This window comes from Trichoplusia ni, chromosome 12, assembly GCF_003590095.1.
Source record: "Trichoplusia ni isolate ovarian cell line Hi5 chromosome 12, tn1, whole genome shotgun sequence".
In the NCBI taxonomy this organism is placed as follows: domain Eukaryota; kingdom Metazoa; phylum Arthropoda; class Insecta; order Lepidoptera; family Noctuidae; genus Trichoplusia; species Trichoplusia ni.
The window spans coordinates 10,952,836-10,974,022 of NC_039489.1; the positions used below are offsets into that span (position 1 = coordinate 10,952,836).

At 32.5% G+C, this 21,187-nt stretch overlaps 1 protein-coding gene across 4 annotated transcripts in view; it reads left to right on the forward strand.

Moving 5' to 3' along the window:
* Positions 1-21,187, forward strand: part of LOC113499420 (rho GTPase-activating protein 7-like) — a 247,081-nt gene that overhangs the window by 35,152 nt on the left and 190,742 nt on the right. For 3 of the 4 annotated variants that reach the window (XR_003401103.1, XR_003401105.1, XR_003401104.1), the window contains exon 1: positions 1,509-2,385. The exons of the other annotated variant lie outside the window; for it this stretch is intronic. The gene's annotated coding sequence lies outside the window, so the exon portion shown is untranslated. Of the gene's footprint in view, positions 1-1,508; positions 2,386-21,187 lie in introns of those variants that run through there. 4 annotated transcript variants of the gene reach the window in all.

Here is a 21,187-nt window from a genome sequence, read left to right on the forward strand (position 1 = left end):
GAATTTTATTGAAGCTGAGCCACAGCAATTGCCAATGAAAATTGTATTGTCTTTTTCATGTGTAGGTAAAATAATACGTAGATATGATTTTAATTTTGAAAACATTTAGTATGCACATTTTTCTGTCGCTATTATTTCGCAAGATATATAAAACTCGTATAATTGCGGGTGGATTTAGTATCCTTAATTCTTACTACCGATCTGGTTGAGATCGCATAAGAAGGAAAATAATGAAGAATTGTATGATTTTAAGCAACACTTGAGGCGGTCGGTACGTGGATGGGTGACTATATGTGTCAAGTCGAGATCCCGAGTTATGTGGATCTTTGTCAAATAGATATTTTGCTTACCTGCTTCAAGCCTACTACAACACAGTTCGGAAAAAGGCTTGTCAGATGATATTAATGATGAAATACAGTTACAATTTAATACAAATGCATACCTCTTAATTTTTTAGCCCCATTGTTAGTTTTATTTATAATTTGATAAGAAAACGGTATTTTTTAATTCCGATAAACTTTATTTTGTTCAAAGGTTATCTGTGTTCAAATTTAAATGGCCTCATGTGTATTTCAACGTGCTTACTATAAAACGTAGTATTGGTGACATTGATACTGGATTTCATTGATTTGAGAAAGCACGTGTCACCAAACCTTTGTTCTAATATTAACTGAAAGAAATATGCTCTAGAATGTTTTAATTTTTTTTTCTTTTTTCATTCATATCACTTGTACGGATACGTCCAGCCAGACCCACAACAAGAGCTATGGAATGACAAAAACCCTTGTCTTACACGGTGATCAAACTTGCGATATTTGGCGCATTGTGGGTTTGGCTTGGTGAGCTACCATTGCATTCGGCTGTTCGTTTAGTTTAAGACAACTATTCCCCATTACCCAATTGTATTGATTTTTAGAATCTTTCAAAAAGTCACGTCACGTTACTTTGACTTTGACACTTTTAAAACCAACTTTTTATCGAAATAAAAACTTAGCCTAGAAAAGTTAAATTCTGCTTAGGTATACATTGGCTCCCTCGTTCAAGAACTACTGTGCTATAGACAAACGTTTTACTAGCTACAAATTACTCACTTCACTGGTATAATAGAATTTTTAAATATTTCATCAGCACCTCAACAGGTACCTTTCTATTTTTATTTTCCATTGTAGAGCCAACGAATATACCTCACCATTAAATTTACCATTCCAATGAACAAGAAGGTCACAAAAATTAAAAACTAAAACAACTTAACACAAAATTGTTATCACTATTACAAAACTGCTCCCGCGCACCCTAATTTAGAGATGTTTGAATAACTATTGCTATCTTCATAGATAAGACTATTTATAATAAGATAGTAATGTCTCTGCATTGTTTAAATTATGATAATTCCTCTTTTTAATGTCGTTGGTTGAGTCAGATTTATTACGGCCAGGTTTGAAATTCTGAAAGTTGAGAAATATTTTTAGAATAAACGGCAGCCTCCTTGTATTTTATTTAGAGTAAAGGGAATTTTAATATGATTATAATATACAGAGACTTTTGCTCAGCAGTGGGATATTTACAAGTCGTATAGTCGAAGAAGTTATTCATATAACACTTAATTATAAAATAAGTTTCTGCCTGAGCTCAGTTAAACGACTTCAATATAGAGGCTTATATTCCAGTTTAAGTATTTTAATAATTAGAGTTACACTACAAAACAATTGAATATACGTACCATAAAGGTACTCATTATAATTCTTCAAGCCTCTTATTTCAACCAATTTTACTTTAAAACACTAATATAATTACCTCACATTACCATACGGCCTAATAAAGATCGCAAATTAAGGCAGTTACAAAATCTGAGAACACATTCAAGCCATCAATAAAATGAACAAGTAACATTAACCTTAAGTTAAACCGTAAAAATTGCGGCCTTCGTACACACGAGGTAGCGAAACTTGTAGCTAGTGATGTTTGTTGTCGATACCGAGTTGTCGATAGCCCCCCGCGACTGTTTACAAGCGACTTGTTTAGCCAGTCGGTTGGCATCGTTCGCGCGCGCCGCACGTACGCTGCGCAAGCGCACGCCGTTCGTTAACCCCGTGTTACGATCTGTCAAATTTCGTAATATCAATATTGTATGATAGCAGTGTATTTACGTTGTCAGCGAAAGTTTTTCAGTGTTTTAAAGCGATTTTGACGCGTGAATACCTACGGAGATAATATAGTGTTGTGCCGGATAACTGTTTTTGTATTTTTTTTCTGTGAGTGATGTGATTGTTTTGTGTTTTGTGAAGTGCTATCATGTAATGTCGCTCATAGCTGATATGTCTACTATAATTAGCGAGCTACAATGGCTTCGCGACGAGGATTTCTTAGCACTATCTTGGCAAAACGGTATGTTGAATGTTGATGTTTTTACAGCTTGTGTTGTTGTCAAGTTTGATTCTTATTGTAGATATGAAACGAAATCATTTACCTTATAATTAGGATATCTCGCTCTTAGATTTATTATTATTTCAAACTTGTTGGCATCGACAATTCCTATACGATAACTCTGAGGAAAAATTTCCAAATCTACTTTGTACTTTAGCCTCTTTTTTTAACCGACTTCAAAAAGAAAGATGTTGTCAATTCTTCATTTTATGTTTTTAACCTCAGAACCTCGGACTGGATAAATCGATTTTGATGATTCTTGTTTTATTTTACGTTAAATAGCTGTCGTTTTGGTCCCATACAAAGTTCATCACCCCATACAATTTTAATATAAATTCGGTTGCATGTTTATGGTGTGCAATTAATATTATCAAAATTTACAATTGTCGCTACATATAATTCTGGAATACCTCTTTTTAACGTATTTCACTCACCAAGTGACTTAAAATGGTTTCCAATATAACCAAGGTCAATAGTAATTTAATGAGTTAATAATAACTTAGTGAACACAGTAGAACTGATAAATTGACTCTACATTTTACAATGGCGGTAAAATCGTTAACTTGTATGACTTATAAACAATCTTGTTATAGAAAAAAGTATTTAATAAATGCTTAGGTTGTAATTAAGTAGTAAAACTACGTTCGACTGTTCGTTTTTAATACTATTTTAGTTCACACTAAGGTCAGACAACTGAAACCAATGTTATTGTTAATACATGTTTTGCGATTAAATAGATTTAGGGCTTCGTACTCTAAGGGTAAAAATAGATCCCTATCACTAGGGTCCACCGTCTGTCCGCTGCATATGTTAGACTAAGATAATTTATTTTGCAAATGTGGGTACAAAATGGAGTTTCAAATTTTAGACGGTTCACCATAATATCACAATATGTTAAATAAAGCCATGGAATGTTATTCCTATTAGGTACAGAGATCGAAGACCAAGGATAAATTATTTTTATTAGTTGAATTAAACAAAATAAGAGCAAAATGTAATTAATATAACTAAAAAACTTGACTGCGACCTAAAACGTTACTTGATTTGAGACTGGATTAGACCTTGGGCAATAACTTGAGAACATATTGAAACACGTTATTTCTATAGAAATATTTTTTGCCTTACTAATATTCTGAGGCTAAAAAACTGGAATTGAATGGAATTTATTCAAGGTCAAGCAACCTTTACCGAGGTCAATCGATGGATGGGTCACCGAAAGTTCTTAAGCTTCTTTTTTGTGTGCAAATATTTTTCAATATTTCTATTGTTAGGAACGGGTAGACCACCTAAATATTTAAAAGATGAGCAATGTTTTAGCAAGATTTTATTTTAAGTTTTAACATTTATTTCTGTTTTATTTTTACTTCAGCAGGTAGATACTTTGTCCTCTAAATTTCTAAGTATAAATAAGTAATAACCGGTTTATAAGAACCTCTTTTGTAACAGACGTAATTTAAACTTCACATACCTACATAATTTAATTGCGATGTTTAATTTTTACTGCTATTATCAATATATAAATAGTTTTTGGCACAACTTGTATCTTCGTAGTTTTCGCATGTAGCAGGAACTTATAACTCCACAATGCTATTAAACTCAAAACTTCAAAAAAGGGTCATACATTTACACCGGTATTCGCAAACCATTCACCGTTTTTTGAATTATGAACGTTCCAAAAATCCCGATCTCATTTAATATAAAATTTGAATTCAAAATATAACTATATAATTAAAAAAATCGAACTGGCTGGCAAGAAAATAAAACAAAAGAATCAAACTGTGATAAATACATTTACACTTTAATATCCACAAAAAATATCCCTACGCCATTATCTTAAAGTTGAATTTTGCTTATCAATAAGCATGTAGCTTTTTTCTATTTTGCTATAAATTCAAAGACATTGACATTCGCTAGACATGCGCAGTAGATTGAATACTGAGTCGCGAACGAAGTTTACATAATTTATTTGCATATTTGCAAGTGACATTTCTCGAAAATTTTCCTCCTATTTTCTTTTTACAAATAGTTTAGACTTTACAAATGCTTCTTCATCATACATTATAATAAGATACATTAAAACTATCTCTTAAATACAAATATTTAAGGTCTCTATATTTTTATGCTTCATATTCAGTATTTTCATGAGTATTTACCAAAGTTATCGAATGTAGAGTCAATTTTACCTAGTACCTTCTGTGTTACTTCATCACAAATTGTACGTATTTGTAGATATCCTATTTTCTTATTTGACAAGAGAATTAGAATGACAGCCACAAATATATAACTTTTCAAACAAATTATAATTTTTAATTTACAAAATATACCCATGGAGACTCCGACTCAACATTATCATAAAATTCAGATTTAGTTTATCATTCCTATGGTTCACATACATGGTCTGCAATAGCCTGAATTGTCTTATTGTCTTGTCTCAAACTCTCCACATTTGTCTCATTATACATCAGAAGTAAATCTAGTTGAATAGCAATACCATGTGAGTTATACGTTGAATGCCCTGGCTTAGAATGGAACAGGATATGCAGAAATTCAAAGCAAAATCCGACATTTTGACTTAAATGCTTAAGTTGTGATCAAACTGCAACAAAGCGTTTTATATTTTGGACTCGATTGTTTTCTACCAACATTTAAAGCTAAAATTAAATTAATGGCAAAAAATTCCCATCTTCTTTTTATTATACATATTATAATGTACAACTTAGTGTCCAACCACGTCTTAATTAATTTTTAAAACGTACATGATTCGACAAAACATGACTATCATAGTGTGTGCCGGGTTTTGAACTCAAGACCTTTGAGTCAAAGGCTTTGAATTAGCAGTCCCAAGGTCATACCACTAGGCTATCTACTACTGCTATACACAACAAAAACAGCTAATCATTAAAATAGCGATTATAAGAGAAAGATTACAAAGATACAATAAGTTCTGTCAAAACTATTCATATTATAATAATTGTATTGTTCTGTTTAGTATTGTTAAAAAATTATAGGTACACCACATTGTCATAAAACGCTATTAAAACTATAAGAATCCTACACAACACAGGCAGACAAACAGCTCTATACTAATTTACTTTGTTAATCATTACTTGTTAAACTGTGACTCATAATTGCTTGTCACCAGTCTATAGTTCACGACTGTAAAAATCGATATTTATGAATACATCCCTAGCAATCCAATAAAAGACAAACAGCGTTCTTTATTTTATGACTTTGTATCAGGATTAGACTTCACATCCCTAGTAACCCAGAAAAAAAACTTTAAAACAACAACACATTCAAAAACAGAAATTCGAAAATTAAAATCTCACAGTTTGTTTTTAAATTAACACTGTAGCGCTAATAGAGACTTCCTTTAAAGTTATCGATACTTTTTTTTGTACTTCCGAATCCGGTAACCTTAAAAAGATAAAGAGAAATATTATTTCTTTATTCACAATATTCGTTACCATTGAAATAAATCATATATTAATTTATCACAAAAATAAAAAATAAAATGATCAAATATCGGTATTACTATTGGTATCGTAATACCTAACCCTAATACTTGGAACAGATGATATTTTTTCATTTATTTAACCTATTACAAGTTGTTACCGAACGTATAATACCAGCTTTACAGCCTATAAAACGGAAAAAAAACAACCAGTAACTGTCCCAGTCCAGGGCAAAGGCCTTTTACGAAGAAGAAACGGACATTGATCACTGTCCCTTGACGTACAAGTTTCATTACCATTTGTACCAAATATATTGTTTTAGGAGACTATTCTATGGGGGCCTTTTTTAATGTCCTATTCGTTAAAAAAGACCCTCACTCACTTTACGATGTTTAATAAAACGTAAAATACTGTCTTCTATCCACGATGTCATCGCGTCTGTTAATTCGTACGTCAACAATTTAACATACAAAATAATTAATACAATCATGTATTTAATAAAGTTTACACAGTAAACAAGAATTTAAAAGTTTAAACCACCTTATTATTACCCTAAATATTATTACAAACATTATTGGCTACGGTGAAACAAGTAAAAAATAAAGCGGAATTTCTCGGCACAATTCCGAAAACTCCGTACCATGTTGTTGCAGCTTCATAATATCGATGTATCGCTACCGTTCTCGCTAGTAAAAGTTTGAGGTATGGCGATTTTATTGATTACATTGGTACGGGGGTACCGAGAGAAGCAAATAAGTAGGAAATAACCAAGGCAAGCAAGATTCCTGCGAGCTGCGAATCAACTTTAAAGACTTTATTATGCGATGCAGTCTGATTGTAACGTTTCGTTTTTGAATGAGGTGTTGAGACATTAATATCTAGTTGTTTCGACAAATTAACTTAACTGGAGTAGTTATTGAAAAACCTTCTTTGTATTATTGAATATATAACTTGAAATTTTTTACCTTTAGATTGTATTTTGTGAAAACTTCTGGCAAAAATCTATTTGTAATTCCATTACACATTAAAGTTTCCTACCCTTGGGAATCGTTTTACCAAATTATGTTAAAAAATGCATGTATTATTATTAATAGTCTAAGAACCAAACTCCTGTTTTAGAATGACTTTTACAACAAGTCACGTGCCTTGATTTGTCACTTATTCCACTTGAACTTTACGTCAAGAACAAGCGCTTGCAAAAATTGAAACCATAAAGAAAAATAAATGCAGTCTTTATAACAAGAATTTATTTTTTAATACAAAGGTAATACGATACTTGAAACATACGTTTTATCTAACACAAATATAATATTTCACCGTCCCAAATAGCTTTAAAAGGACGATAAAACAGGGCGGGTATACCCCTGAAGATTATCTAAAAAGGGTAAACAATGATTGTTGGGGAACCGCTGTTTGCTATATATATATTTTTTGCAGAATTGCTATCGAATAACTCTCCATTGTTAGTTTAAGTTTTTAATGGATTATTATTAGATTAGCTTTGGCGGTGGCGTAATTTTTTATCTGATCTTAATAGGTGTACATGATAGACGAAGGTGATGTTCAAAGTTTAAAAATAAGTTGTATTTTTTATTTAAGGTATGTAGAAGCCATAATATGCACATACGTCAATCTCCTCGGTGAAGTATTTAAATTTCGTCAACACGTTTTCAAAAGATCGCGATATACCAACACATTATGTTCACAAAATGAATGTCTAGCAAAAATCAAACAAAAGCATAATGATCACATATTTTAAAATATCCATTTAAAAACATAAATAATGCACAATATTATACTGAAGATAGCGTCATGATACTTTTTCGAAACCAGTTTTGGTGACCGTGACATTTGCTTCGCAAACATTGATTGATTAAGAGCACTAGATAGTAGATTGTGATTACTTGTTGTTGATACTCAACATAAGTTTCCAACTATTCATTAAAGTGAGTTTTGCTGTGCCCCACAGGTCCCACAAATTTTATTGTACATAGCCTAAAGTCTATACTGTAAAATCTTCAACACATTGTGGGATGCAAATAAATGTTATGAAAATAGAGGCTTCCAAAATTGTGTTGTGTGCTTGACGAGTCGCGGATTCGATCCCATAAGACAATCATCTGTGTAATCGATAAATGTATGTGTCTGTAATCTGTAATTTACTTTAAGACGAATTATAGATTTAAGTATGATTTTTGCGAGTTCTTTATGAAGAACTTGCAAAGCGTTTGGTCGACTCTACCCATGATCAGAAGGCTGATCTACATTTTGCCCAAAGAATTAGAATTGCCATACAACGTATCAATGCAGCCAGTCTTCTGGACACTTTTCCCGACTTTGGCAGGGATGAAGATGTATTTTTTAACGCTGTGTAATAATGTATATTTTTCTTTTTATATTGATATAGTTTAAAAAAGGTAAATATTAGTTTAGTTTAATTTATTGTAAAAATAGACAACAATTATAAGTATGATTTTGTTACTATATTTTAACATTTGAAGTGTTTTTATTCTGATCATTAACACCAGACTTATTATGGCTGTACTACCAACGTGATAAATATAGGTACTTTACGCAACAGGTATATTTAACGAATCCAAAAACAAAGATCTGTTCCACACCGACCAGCAATTCCAAAAAGTCGGCCACTACATCCAAATACAATTCAAAAACTTCAAAAAAACGGTGTCGTCAATGATTATATAACCACGCCTTTATTCCGATAGTCTGGTGATGTCATTCATGAATAACCGTGTATAGCATGAATAGTAAACAGTATAATGACATGAACACGTGTGTGTGTCTGTTTGTGACGGAATTCTGTCGGATTTTTAGTTATTGATGTTTGTTATTATTTAAATCTTGTATATTGTTCGATTAGAGAGGCAATTTGGAGCAGGTACTCGTATTTACTAAGGTGAATACTTATGGTGAAAAATAATAACAATAATACCAGCCTATGTACGTTCCTCTGCTGAGCACAGGCTTCCTTGCTTATAGGGAAGTTTGGATGCTAGGTGTCAGCGGGTTGGCGTTTTCAGGTTTTTTTATTTGGAAACCAGATTTCCTTAGGATGTTTTTCTTCACAGTTTGTCAATGGTGTCTTAGAAAGATTTTGATAATTTAGTTCTAGTTGACCCAGCAAACGTTGCAGAAAATGACGTTATAAAATACTATAAAGTGTTTTTCTGCACCATGGCAAATGAAAAAAAAATCTTAGGTTTATGAAAAATTCACCCGAAGTCACATGTCAGAAAAATACAACTCTATTACCATGTCCTTAAATGAGTTGGTTCGTCATTTTGTTATGATATCACTGGTCTTAGTCTACGTCAGGCAATTATACACATATATGTTTGCATGCAAGACTAATTGCTATGGCTCATGTAAATGTCTAGTGCATGCTTGGTAAGACATTGAAATGGTCTTAAAAACTTCCGTTTTGTAACCAAGGTTGTATAATATGTATTGGTTTTTGATCGGAAGTCAATCTTTTTGTTAAGTTGTGTTAAGGTTCCAGAGGGAAAAACGGAAGCATGTTGCTGTGGTTTCGATGACCGAAAAATTTTAGGATGATTCGATTCGATCCGTTAGATTTTGACTTTCATTGATTTGCTTAAACATATTACATATCATCAAAACTATTATTATAATCATATTTCCTGAAGCATAATATGTATATTTCCTTATTGACTTTTTGCATGACACGCTTAACTATTTCTCAAAAGTTCCTTATAGGAATAAAAAGAATTCACAACAATTTAAATTACAAAAACGCAGAGCAATTTTTCAAAGACACTGCTTGAACTTATCCGGATGTACATAGCAAAAAGTTACATTTAACAAGACAACGAAGCATAAACGATGACTTAAAATTATTTAAATGGTGCAAGAAAAGTTGTATTAGTTGTGATACATTGCTGGTGTAGCTAGTATATCATTTTTTTATGTTGAAAGCAAAATACGCAATGTAATTCAAGCCGTATAAATATATCGAATTTTCCAAATGAGCGTTTTGTTTAAACTCCGATGCAAAAAGAGAGGTTTTATAAGTTTAACATGGCTGCCTGTCGGACTGTCCGTGGTACCATAGCTCCCGAATGGATTAAGCGATTACAATTTAGTTGGTTTTGTGTTAGTAGCTGCGTATTGTTAGACATAATTGATGGAAATCGGTTCAGCCGTTTAAAAGTTGAGGGATTTAAACTGTCGGTGGTTTCTAACTTTAATTTTATCTCGTTCTTGAGAGCAGGAATAATAAAGATTTTACACCACTCTCGTTCATAATTCGACACAAGCAATTAGTTACATTGGTTATCAGTAATAATAAATGCCAATTCATGTGCTTTCTTTATTATACGTACTGCGTATCCGTTAAGTGTTTTTAGTTTGAAAGTCTATTTTTTTTTACTAAAATAACTTAACAATAAATTGAATAGTTAAGTGTAAAAATTGTGAAGGCTGTATCTAAATATAGAAACGTTTTTATACTCTTAAGTACTTCCGTCTGTCTGTCCTTCCGTCTGTACATTTATATAGACACGACTAAAATGTTAACTAATATTAACTGATTTCAATGTTTTTGTAACGAAATCGAATATTTACTCATTTATTGCTAGCTTTGAACTTTGATGTCTTAAAAAACAGTTTTATAAGCTACGGGTTTGTATCTTTTCGTTTAGAAATGCATCTCATTTAAATAGTTTGACCCAATGGTTTTAATTAAATGTAATTAGTATAATTGTGCGAGCTATATCTCAAAATGTTAACAGGAATATAATAACAGAAGTATGCTTCGCAAGTAGGCCTATAATTTATATGTATAAGAATATTTGTAAGTATAGATGGATGCTTGTCATACTATCACTTTAAAACTCCTGAACAGATTTTAATGAAACTTTACAAGAATATAGCATATATCAGAATAAACAAGGCTATAATTTGTAAACATATTGTGTGAGAAAATCTACCAAATGTATATTGCAACTGTAACATTTGAATATTGTTAAATTATTTTTCAGGCGATCCATACATTCATGTATTGAGTTTAATTTTATTTTTTTTAACTCGACATACTCATGACGTATTACAGTCAAAATCGAGGACCCAAGTTCTACCTAATTAAGTGTGTCTGTACGCAAATGCCAACGTATTGATATGACAATAAATATCTAGTAATTTTCCAGCCGCTAATGACGGTAACATCTTGCACGTTTCGAAGTTATTTGAAGAGGAATGTGGAACCTTCAATCCTTGGGTTGCGGTTTTGACATTAATTGTTAAGTACTTCAAAAACCTTAAGCGGTATGTCGTTGTATGGGATATGTTACAATGGTATGTGATATTTCTCAAGACTGACTTTTGTTCTGCGGTTTTGTGTGAAAAGTCTGCTAAATAAAAAACATATACAAACATAAATATCAAGAATGGTGGAATTTGAAAATGAAATCATACTCCTAGAGAGCATATTTTGAACGTCAGATTTACACTGGACAGTACTCTAATACGCTCGCCTTCCCCAAGATGCTAAGTTCCTTATTTCTCTGCATTTTCTCTATCTAAGAAAAGGCACAAATAAATGAGGTTGTTCAAAACCTTAAACAACCAATTAAACACCTAGGTCAGTAAGGTAAGCAAACGAAGACAAGTTTCGACCAGCTAGAACGTGGTTCGACAGATGTGCTCGAAGCCATCGGCTTTTCATTATATTTGTACGTTTAATTATTCAACAACCTTTGTTGGTTAACCAATATTTTTTAAACAAACCTCTTCGGAAAAAGCTTGAAGTTTTGTCAACAATTTAGTATTGAGAAAACAGAATATCTATTAAGTTTTCTTGGTAAGGACCTTATCCAAAAATAAAGCATATGTTACTTACTTTAATAGTTTATATTGTTTTAAAAAAACAATTATTAAATAACAATAACAAATACATTTTCTCATTGATACTAACACAACTAGCTAAACCATTACTTTTTTATTCTGGAAGGAGGAGAAACTAAATGCTCTTTTATTTTTATTTATTTATTATTGTTTTTAAATGTCGCACTAATGTGCAAAGATCTCTTCGAATAAAGAGAGAATTGAGTCTTTATATTATATCTCACATATTTTAACAAGTATAACGCGGCACTATAAATTCACAATTAAACTATGTAGAATACAAAAAAACAAAAAACTTAATGTTTTTATTTATTTTTCGTTATTCCGTGCAACATCTACATCGCATCGTACTCAACGCGCATCAGAAACATTACGACGATCATTAGTGCACGGGTGCTTAGCAGATATTTATAATAATTTCAGTTCGCTCACACAACTACATACCTTTAATTACCTCGACATACGATTATTAAACATCGTAAAGATTTCAAATGTTCAACTTACTGTAAAACTTTTAAACAAGACTCTTGTCGTTGTGGAAGCAAGAGGGAGTCATACATTGCGTATACTCCTGTTCCGCTTACATCATTACCCGGATTGGTTTTATAGGTTTCGTGGTACAGGGTCTGGGCAAATGGATGTGGAAGATGTATGGTGGTAAGCGATACAGGGATTATGGGGTATGTTGCGTAATAACTAGACGCTAATTATTGGACGGGTCTGTGAAATAATGTATTTTGTTTAACATGAGACGAGGTTTTCTATAGATCTTTAGGATACCTTTTCTACTTTGTGAATGGGATTTTTATTTTTCTGTTTTAAAAAATAACATATTTTTTATGGTTTTTATGGTCTCCTTAAGATTGTTTTTATACAGTCCATGGCAAGGTGTCGAGTTAGCCTTGCGGTTCTATGCATGGATTTGTAAGCACGATGTCCAGGTTCGATCCCAACAGCAGCAGCAGGCAAAATGACTGTGTGACTTCTTCAAAGTTATATTTTGTGCTTTCTCAATTGTTTTAAGGGACCACTGACAAAAAGTGAAGAAAAACAGCGTAAGACAAGCAATAATCATTTAAAATCGCAAAACAGCATAGAGCTACCGTGGTCTTCGATGCTGTAGGCGGGTACTACAATCCATGATTTGTTTTTCCAACCCCTGTTAAACCCCGCAAAGCTTTGTAAGTACAAAACAAAGCACGATACATCAAACATTAATTACAATATCACAGAACAAAACAGAACAACGATACTATCCATTGCAACAGACTAAAACAAAACAATTATCTTAACAAGTCAGCCTGTCTACCTAAACTAAGTTTCACTCTTATCAAATCAAGTTGCTATCAAAACAATGCACACTTACGTAGTACATCAAATGAGAGCAACAGATGCATGCTTATCTAACAGACCTCGTACCACGATCGGTTTAAGTAACATTATTGTCGGTGTGGGAGAGAGATGGCGCTCTACAAAGTGTATTGCTGTCTCGCTCCTAGAATTGCAGAAGTTTAGTTTGGAATATAGTGGTAAGGGGTCCGGTCGCATTCCTGACGACTTGACGGCATGATTGATAAGCGTTTATGTAATTAGTTCGCTGTAATTTTGTCTTCCTGATTTCGTTTTGGGACAGTTTGGTGTACCAATTTTTCAAGTAATGGCTGTTTTGCTAAAAGCTCAAATTAAAAAAGGAACTTACTTCTATTTAGGTATTAGTGTAAAAGTTGATTTTGATGAAATGGAGAATTTAAAAAGGATAATGTTTTCGAAAACTAGTCGAAGGTAAATCTAGGTCCATTTTTGCGAGAGCCACATATTTGTCTTCATACAGGCAGATATTGCTACCCAAAGACATAAAATCTGTCTTTCATCTTTTGTGAAAATAAATCGCGCTTTCTCAAAACCACAAAAAAAAACATGTAGCCTTTATATATATGTACAGTTTTTTCAAAAAAGCAGAAGAACACTCAGTGATATTAGAAAAATCTATTCCATCGTACTTCTCCCGATCTCTGGTGACCCTGAAATAAAGGGATTGTGCTGTTTTCCTGTTAAGGAATTCTTAGTACTCGGAGTATGGAACTATGCCAAATAAAAGACTAGTTCCCATGTTCTGTTTAACACTTAAAAATAGTTTCAACGACACTTTTCGTACACATTTTCTGAATATATAATAGACAAAGCTCTGTCATATTTTTTAAAGAATTAAATTTTTGGCTCGCGGAGTGTTTAAAAAAAATCAAGTCACATGTTCAAATCAAAATATTCTTTCAGACTCCCAATGAGCATTCATGGGTCACTCAAATATTCGGAATCGAATCCGCGACTAAGTGTGCGCAATGTATGTGGCTTGGTGACCGATACCACTCGGATACCCGTGCAATCAATGCAGTTGTTGCAGAACTTACTACATTGTTGACGCTCAGAGTTAATTTGTTACATCAAGTATTTAAGTGTGCTGGTTCTACTCCTAAAAGAAATATTTTGCTTAACAATATCAAACATTTCACCATTAAAATAAGGGTACGGAAAGAATCACCTTCAGAAAAGGGACAGAAAAGGGTACTTCTAGTCTGCATAACTAAAATGTCAAAGATTCCAGATGCCACACTTTAACCCAAACAAAAATAAAACGCCATTTTTTTCTAAAAAAATACTCCATTATTTAAAGAACAGCATAACTTTCCATTTTTTTTATAATCCATCGTATCCTGACCTTCTAAACCCACACACAATCAGCTGTGTTCACGTTATCAAGTCAAACTGGTTCCATTCAACATTTTGTCACCGGCCAGTTAGGAATGTGGCACAGTCATCATAGTATTTGTGTTTTCCGTATTATTTACATAATATACGCTTTATGCTTTTTGTTTAAATGAGGTGAGAAATAATGTGAAGTGGTTGGATTGGAAGATAATCACGACTATTAATGTATTTTTGTTAATTATTTGTTTAATACGGTTTTCGGCCTACTCATAGGGATTGTCCGGCTAGTTTCGATGCGGTGTCACATAATTAAAGACTCAAAACTCCGACGACGACGACACTAGTCGAGCTATCCCGATAAATAAGCGTGATTAAACCTTTGTAAAATAAATAAATAATAATTATTTCGTTTAGTTTTAAATAGGCCGGTGAATAAAATCACAGTCTGAGCCTATTCCAAGTCTATAGATCTGACAAAAAATATTATAATAATTCGATATAACATTATTAAATGTTTCGATTGCATTTGAATCCTTAAAACGATACCGACGACATTAGAAATCATAAAGATATTAAATTCAGAATTTTCAGACATATTTGCTATAACCAAGAGATCTGCAAAATCTTAGAAAGTCAGTCATGAAATTAACGAACCTCGAAGGAGTCTGTATTATTCAACTACTTCCAAAATCGCTCAAGAACTAGATCGTCTTTAGTGAAGATTATTTACTTTGCTAATTTCTCGTCAGGCGTTTTGTACAAAGTAATACTAAGCCCTTAAATCAAAGGCTTAACAAACTGTAAACAGTAACTTTCAAAGGATTGTGGGCTTAATAAAATATATATCATAAAGCGAATACTTAAATCATTTACAACAATTGTTTTAATGATCGTCGTAAATTTTACGCTTGAGTAAAAATGTGACGAAGTTTCATGTTATTACCGGACATTGTTGATGAAGTAAACTTTGTAGCTAGCTTAGCATAAATAAAATAATATTCACATGAACACTTCATGTGAATATTATTTCAAAAACACAGATAATTAAAATATCTGCCTATAATACTTTACTGGTTAATGAAAAGTAAATGTAGAATATTCATTGAATCTGCTTATGTGAAAAACTAGGTTTTCTTGGTGTCTGTTTGTTTTTCTCTTTTAAATTGAAAATACCACGATGGCTGGCATTTCAAGTGTACAAGAACATTTTTATTTACTAAATTATATCTACTTGCCATAATTTATCAAACATTTTTATTACAATTTATTGGGGCAACTGTTAGTTGAGTGTGATCTCTCCTAACTCCTTATTTCAAAATCTTTTATTCAAAAAATCGTCTATCGTTGTAAAAGCCCATTTCTGACACATCAAGTCAAAGTTTTGGACTTAGTATAAAAAAAACTGTATTACTATGCATCAAAACTGCTCAATCATTATTACATAGCATTTGCACTTCTGTCAGCAAATCGATAACTAACAAAATGAATCGATTGCCTTATCAAATTCGCAATAATCGTTATGACATGTGTATTTTTTTATTGACTAAATAATGCTTTGACCTTATTTTTGTCATTAAAAAGTCGTGTTTGATATTTCAAACTTGGTATCAATATATTGCTTCTTTCTTTTTCAGAACTTTTTATATTTGTTCATATTTTTTTCTCCCGTATTCAAATAGTCTTCCTTTCCGTTTTATTCGGAGTCTTTGACGTATTTTTATTTAATTTTCCCACTCTCACTCTCACTATCACTAACAAGTGATATGAAAGAAATTCGTATTTAATATATTATGGGTATTTAATATGTTTTATATTATTGTTCTTATTTCAAGTCTCAACCTGTAAATTTAATAAAGATACTTCGTCCTATTCATACTCTGACTCTACAACCTCTAAGTACATAACAAAAACTTCAGAAACGATGACGCTTGCTCCTGATTGGTCGTAAATAATAATGTCGTTTCCTTAAAACGTTTTTATTGGTCTTTACGACACACTGTAAAGTATCTTTGATTAATTATAGATCCCTAGTTTGATGGTAATGGTGGTATTATCCGTTTATGGATATCGTTAGCACCAGTCATGTTTTTGTGACCTAAATTTTACGAAATTATTTAAGTTAGTTTCTACCTTTTTTGTGAGAATACATTGAAGGAGAAGTAACATGATGGGGATTCAGTTCAAATCCACCAAAAAAAACAGTTGGTGACCTTTCAAATTCTGACCGTAAGAACTGTAGCTTTACTTCGATTTTATATCTATTGAACAATGCTCGGATTACATAATCTGTAAAAAATATAAAGGCAGATATGTACATAATTTCAAAAGACAAATAGGTTAAATGCAATGTATGGATCATAAGAGAATTCCAATAATAATGTAACTTATTTAAACATTCCTACCAATTGAAATAATATAGTCTTAGTAACACTGATTACTACAATATATGACCCCAATGAGATAAAATATCTGAGTTCAGTAGGCATATGAATGAATAACAATACGATAATATAATTATGCCAATAATTACTTTTAATCAGTAGCAGAAGATATATTATGAAATTCAGTTTTATTTTATTTTACTATGTATTACATACGTACACGACTCGTGGCATGTTCAACTTTTATGGATTCGAGTTTTTCGCTTCTTCTTGTCTGAGTATTTTTGTGCATTTGACTTGAACGTTTGTGAAACCCCCTTGCGATACAAGGATTAAATACCTTAGTGCGCGAAAAAATCGCTTAGCAAAAAGTTAAGAATATTTAAGAAAAGTCATTAGAGCACAACCTTTATACAACTTAAAGCAAATGTCTTTACAAAAACTGCTCATTCTAGGTCATTCGATTGTCATCAATACAGTACAATGTAACAGTCAATCCACAAACCCAAAACAGTCAGATTCCAACAAAAATATGAATCGGAAATCGTGATCTTTTCTTACTTCGGATTTAAGGTCCGTTCACACACCCGTTTGTACACAAACAACAGTTTCTGTACAGTAGACTGCAGTCAAAGCTTCTTAATCCTGCAATACTTTTACGAAGAAAAACTATAAGGAGGTTTAGATCTGAGTTAATAATGACTGCTGCCCTACCTGTTTAATCTTTGGACGGTGAAAGAGACATCTCTTAAAAGCGATGGGGTAAACACTTCTACTCCTCACAACAAGGATGCAGTTCCTAATAAACGGTCTCCCCTGTCAGGGTTACCGGTAGTCTAGTCCCGGATTGCCCCCCGACTACAGCATTCTAATTGTTTTTGCCGGCAAGAGTACGGCTAGCGGCTCCTCAGTTAGCCTTCATATCCCCGAGGAAGCCCATAAGGATTTCCATGGGATGACAAAAAAGGGGGCAAGAGGAGAATGCATACAGCAAAACATTGCTACGCAAGACTCACGAAATTTCTGCTGCGCATTCGCTGAACGTAAACGAAGTGAGTATGCTCCCTAAAGCCAGTCCGGTCAAAGGGGGCTGGCATAGCAGTAACTGTATCTCGCTTTTATGGTATCCTATTGTTTACTAAGAATATGGATCAAAATCTAGATTTATCGATCGGATCCCGTTTAATGCTATTGGTAAACCGTTTATAGGTAAGCCTTGAGGTCTCAATTCGCCTTAAAAGGATTACGATGGTATAGAGGCAACGGAATACTGATAAATGTTTCGCTTAGTTTTGTTGGTAGAGGATTCTCTTATTCTTAGTGTTATATGGATGTTTACTGCATATCCTGAGCCCCTTTGGTCTTTAAAAATATTAAAGTACATCCTATCATTGCTGAGTCTTTTAACACGACTGCCCAAAAGAGTGTTGTTGAAATTTGGCAGATCTATGTATGTAACAACTACGTTCGATTACTACGCTAGACTACATTAGTTCTTCCCGATAAAGACCTATGCGCTTATAAATGAACCAATGCTGAGAATAGCATATATAGACCGCTTCCCATACAGGGAAGGTTTTGGCATTTGTTATCAAGCTAGCTCACTGCAAATTGGCGATTGCAGATGCCTATATTTTTAATCTGAGATCCACAACAATGGCTATAAATATTTGGCAAAAACTCTAATTCCCAAAGTTCCCAAGCATTTTTACTTTCATTTTAAAACTATCTACTGCTTCTAGGTACCTATGATCACTCAGTGTCTCCTTAAGCCTTTAAAGACTATCCAGTTCGCCTCGTAACATTAATCAAATACAAATACCACATTAAAATTCACTAAAATATCAATCTAAGCAGCTATTAAGTAATATTTATCTAAAGGTGACCTTCACATCAACTTGTTTGACCAGTTCATTTAGTCATAACATAGCCCAACTCCAAATAGATTATTACGCGGCACAGTACCATTTGATGGCTATCCTATGTAAGTAATATCGTGCACTGTGTCTCAAATTTCATGCAGTTGGAAAACGTTGTAATGAAGTCGAGTTATTTGCAAGTTTTACAATTCAAATTTGAATTCTTTCGAGTCGTGCAAATATTTATGCTTTGTTGTGTTAAGGTTAGGATTTGGTTAAATAGACGAAATGGTTGGTGAATATTAATGATTATTAGAATATTAATTAACAATTGTCTAGTTTCAGTGTCTCAGTGTTTAGTGTCTCACATTTTTGGTAAAAAAAAACTATACTTAATTTGTTCGGTTCATTAACTAGTTTTATTTAACGATTTTGAGTCTACAATATTGTGCAAAAGAATATAAAAATACATATGCCTGTACAAGTATGCCTAATTCCACATTTTAAAAAATATATTTTTTTGAATTGACTGATTAATTTCAAGAAAATTGTTTATATCTTTAAAAACAAACGGTATATAAAATATGACCATTGACTGGGTTAGTTAAACACGTTGTTATTAAAATTACAGTTAAAATTAACTTATCAGTCAATGTAGGTAAACACTTATAAGCTAGGTCTTAGGAAAACCGTTGGAAACTGATTTGTCTAACGATGGAGAAAGTGATGGGTGAAATGAACAGTAGACCGCCAATGACGGAGTGAAGATCCAATCGGAATTAAGCAATTTTCAACTCTATTTCAAAGGAATAATATCTAGAATTGCATTTATGTATGTTTGCTAGATAATAATTTGTTAGGTAGTCTTAAAAATTAAATTTAATAATGTAGTTATAAACGAATATAAGTCGATTCATGTTTAGGTATTATGAAACTAGCTTAGCTTTACTTTAACACTTTAACTTAGCTAAGTGTTGAAAGCATATTAAGCAATAAAAATAAACTTCGTTATTTCTGAGACCTCGTAAAACAAAGTTTAATGATGATCGGATAAGTACTGTTTGTTTAAAAGACTTACAAACAAACATTCAAATTTAAAGCCGGTTTGATTCACGGATTTACAATTCACCACTAAAAAAGTAGGTTTTACGTGCCAAGATTATTCTACGAATATTTATAGATTCTACGAATATTTCCAAAAATGATGTCAAAAATATTCTTCTGCTCTCCATAAAATAGTTATTCAGGTCTATCTTAACATCCAATGCCGTAATCAGAAAAGTCTCTGAAGTAATTCAACTATTCATCAACCCACCACCACATCTCAAAGTAATGTGATCACTGTGTAAGCGTGACAGCGCGCTATAAGGTATAGCGCGGCATCTCTTTTCCACAACTCCAATAATACGTTTAAAAGGTTTTGGGTAGGAACACAAATAGAGTGGTCCTATTTTTACGTACCGACACAGTTTGTATTACGAGACCTAATAATAGAGGTGTTCCATTTAAAGTACTTTTCAAAGTCCAATTTTAAATCGATTACTCAATGGTTTTATCTGCTCTCTGTATGTACGAAGTAAGTTGCTTTTTATTTATGTGTATGGATGTGTATTCTATTAGTTTTATGTTGTTCTGTTGTTATATAGGTAACAGATCATTAAATTACTATTAAAAAGGTAGAAAAAAATGCGTATTGTAAATATTTGCTGTTCTTTTTAGTTGACAATAATTCTCTTTCCTCAGAAGGCATGCTTTGTTGGTCTTGCTATCTCTTTTTATAGTTTCAGTTAATTGCATTGCGTGTTTACTCTTCTGTATAGCTCCTTTCTCAATAAATATGATGAATCTAAAATCACATCATGGATGTCTAAGTAACTTTATAGCGATGCTACAACAGCGATTATTAAGAATATGTAGTACAAGTTTTAAACCAAAACAGATCAATTAACTCCTTTCCAAAAATCAAGATGTTCATTCACGAATGCACAAACATTTTGACGTCACAATACTTAGAAGACAAAACAAATCTAAGAATGGAGATGTTGAACAAGTACAAAATGAAAACCATTTTTCACACGTCTTATGAGAATTTCACCGTTTTTTGTTCTCTCTCGTAATGTTTGGACTGGCCTCTAGGGGTTAGGTCGTACAGCAAGCGGAATCGTTGTATTTTATTTTGTGCCGTGTTTTTGTTGTGTAAAATGTTGCCACCGGGAATAATTGGTTGGAAATCAGTGTTTGGGTATAAACATGTTTGATATATTTGAATTTTGTGATAACCTTGTTTTTCTTTTCCTTATATAATTATTGAAACAAAAAAAAATACGCTACGACACAATGCAAAAACTTAAACGTAAGCAAACTATTTTACTATTCATACTTCGACACCACACAAAACTTATTTCTCAGTCACCTATCCCGCTTACAATCGCACCTATACCTTACCCTATATTTGTCCAACGAAAGTACGGTCTCTCAA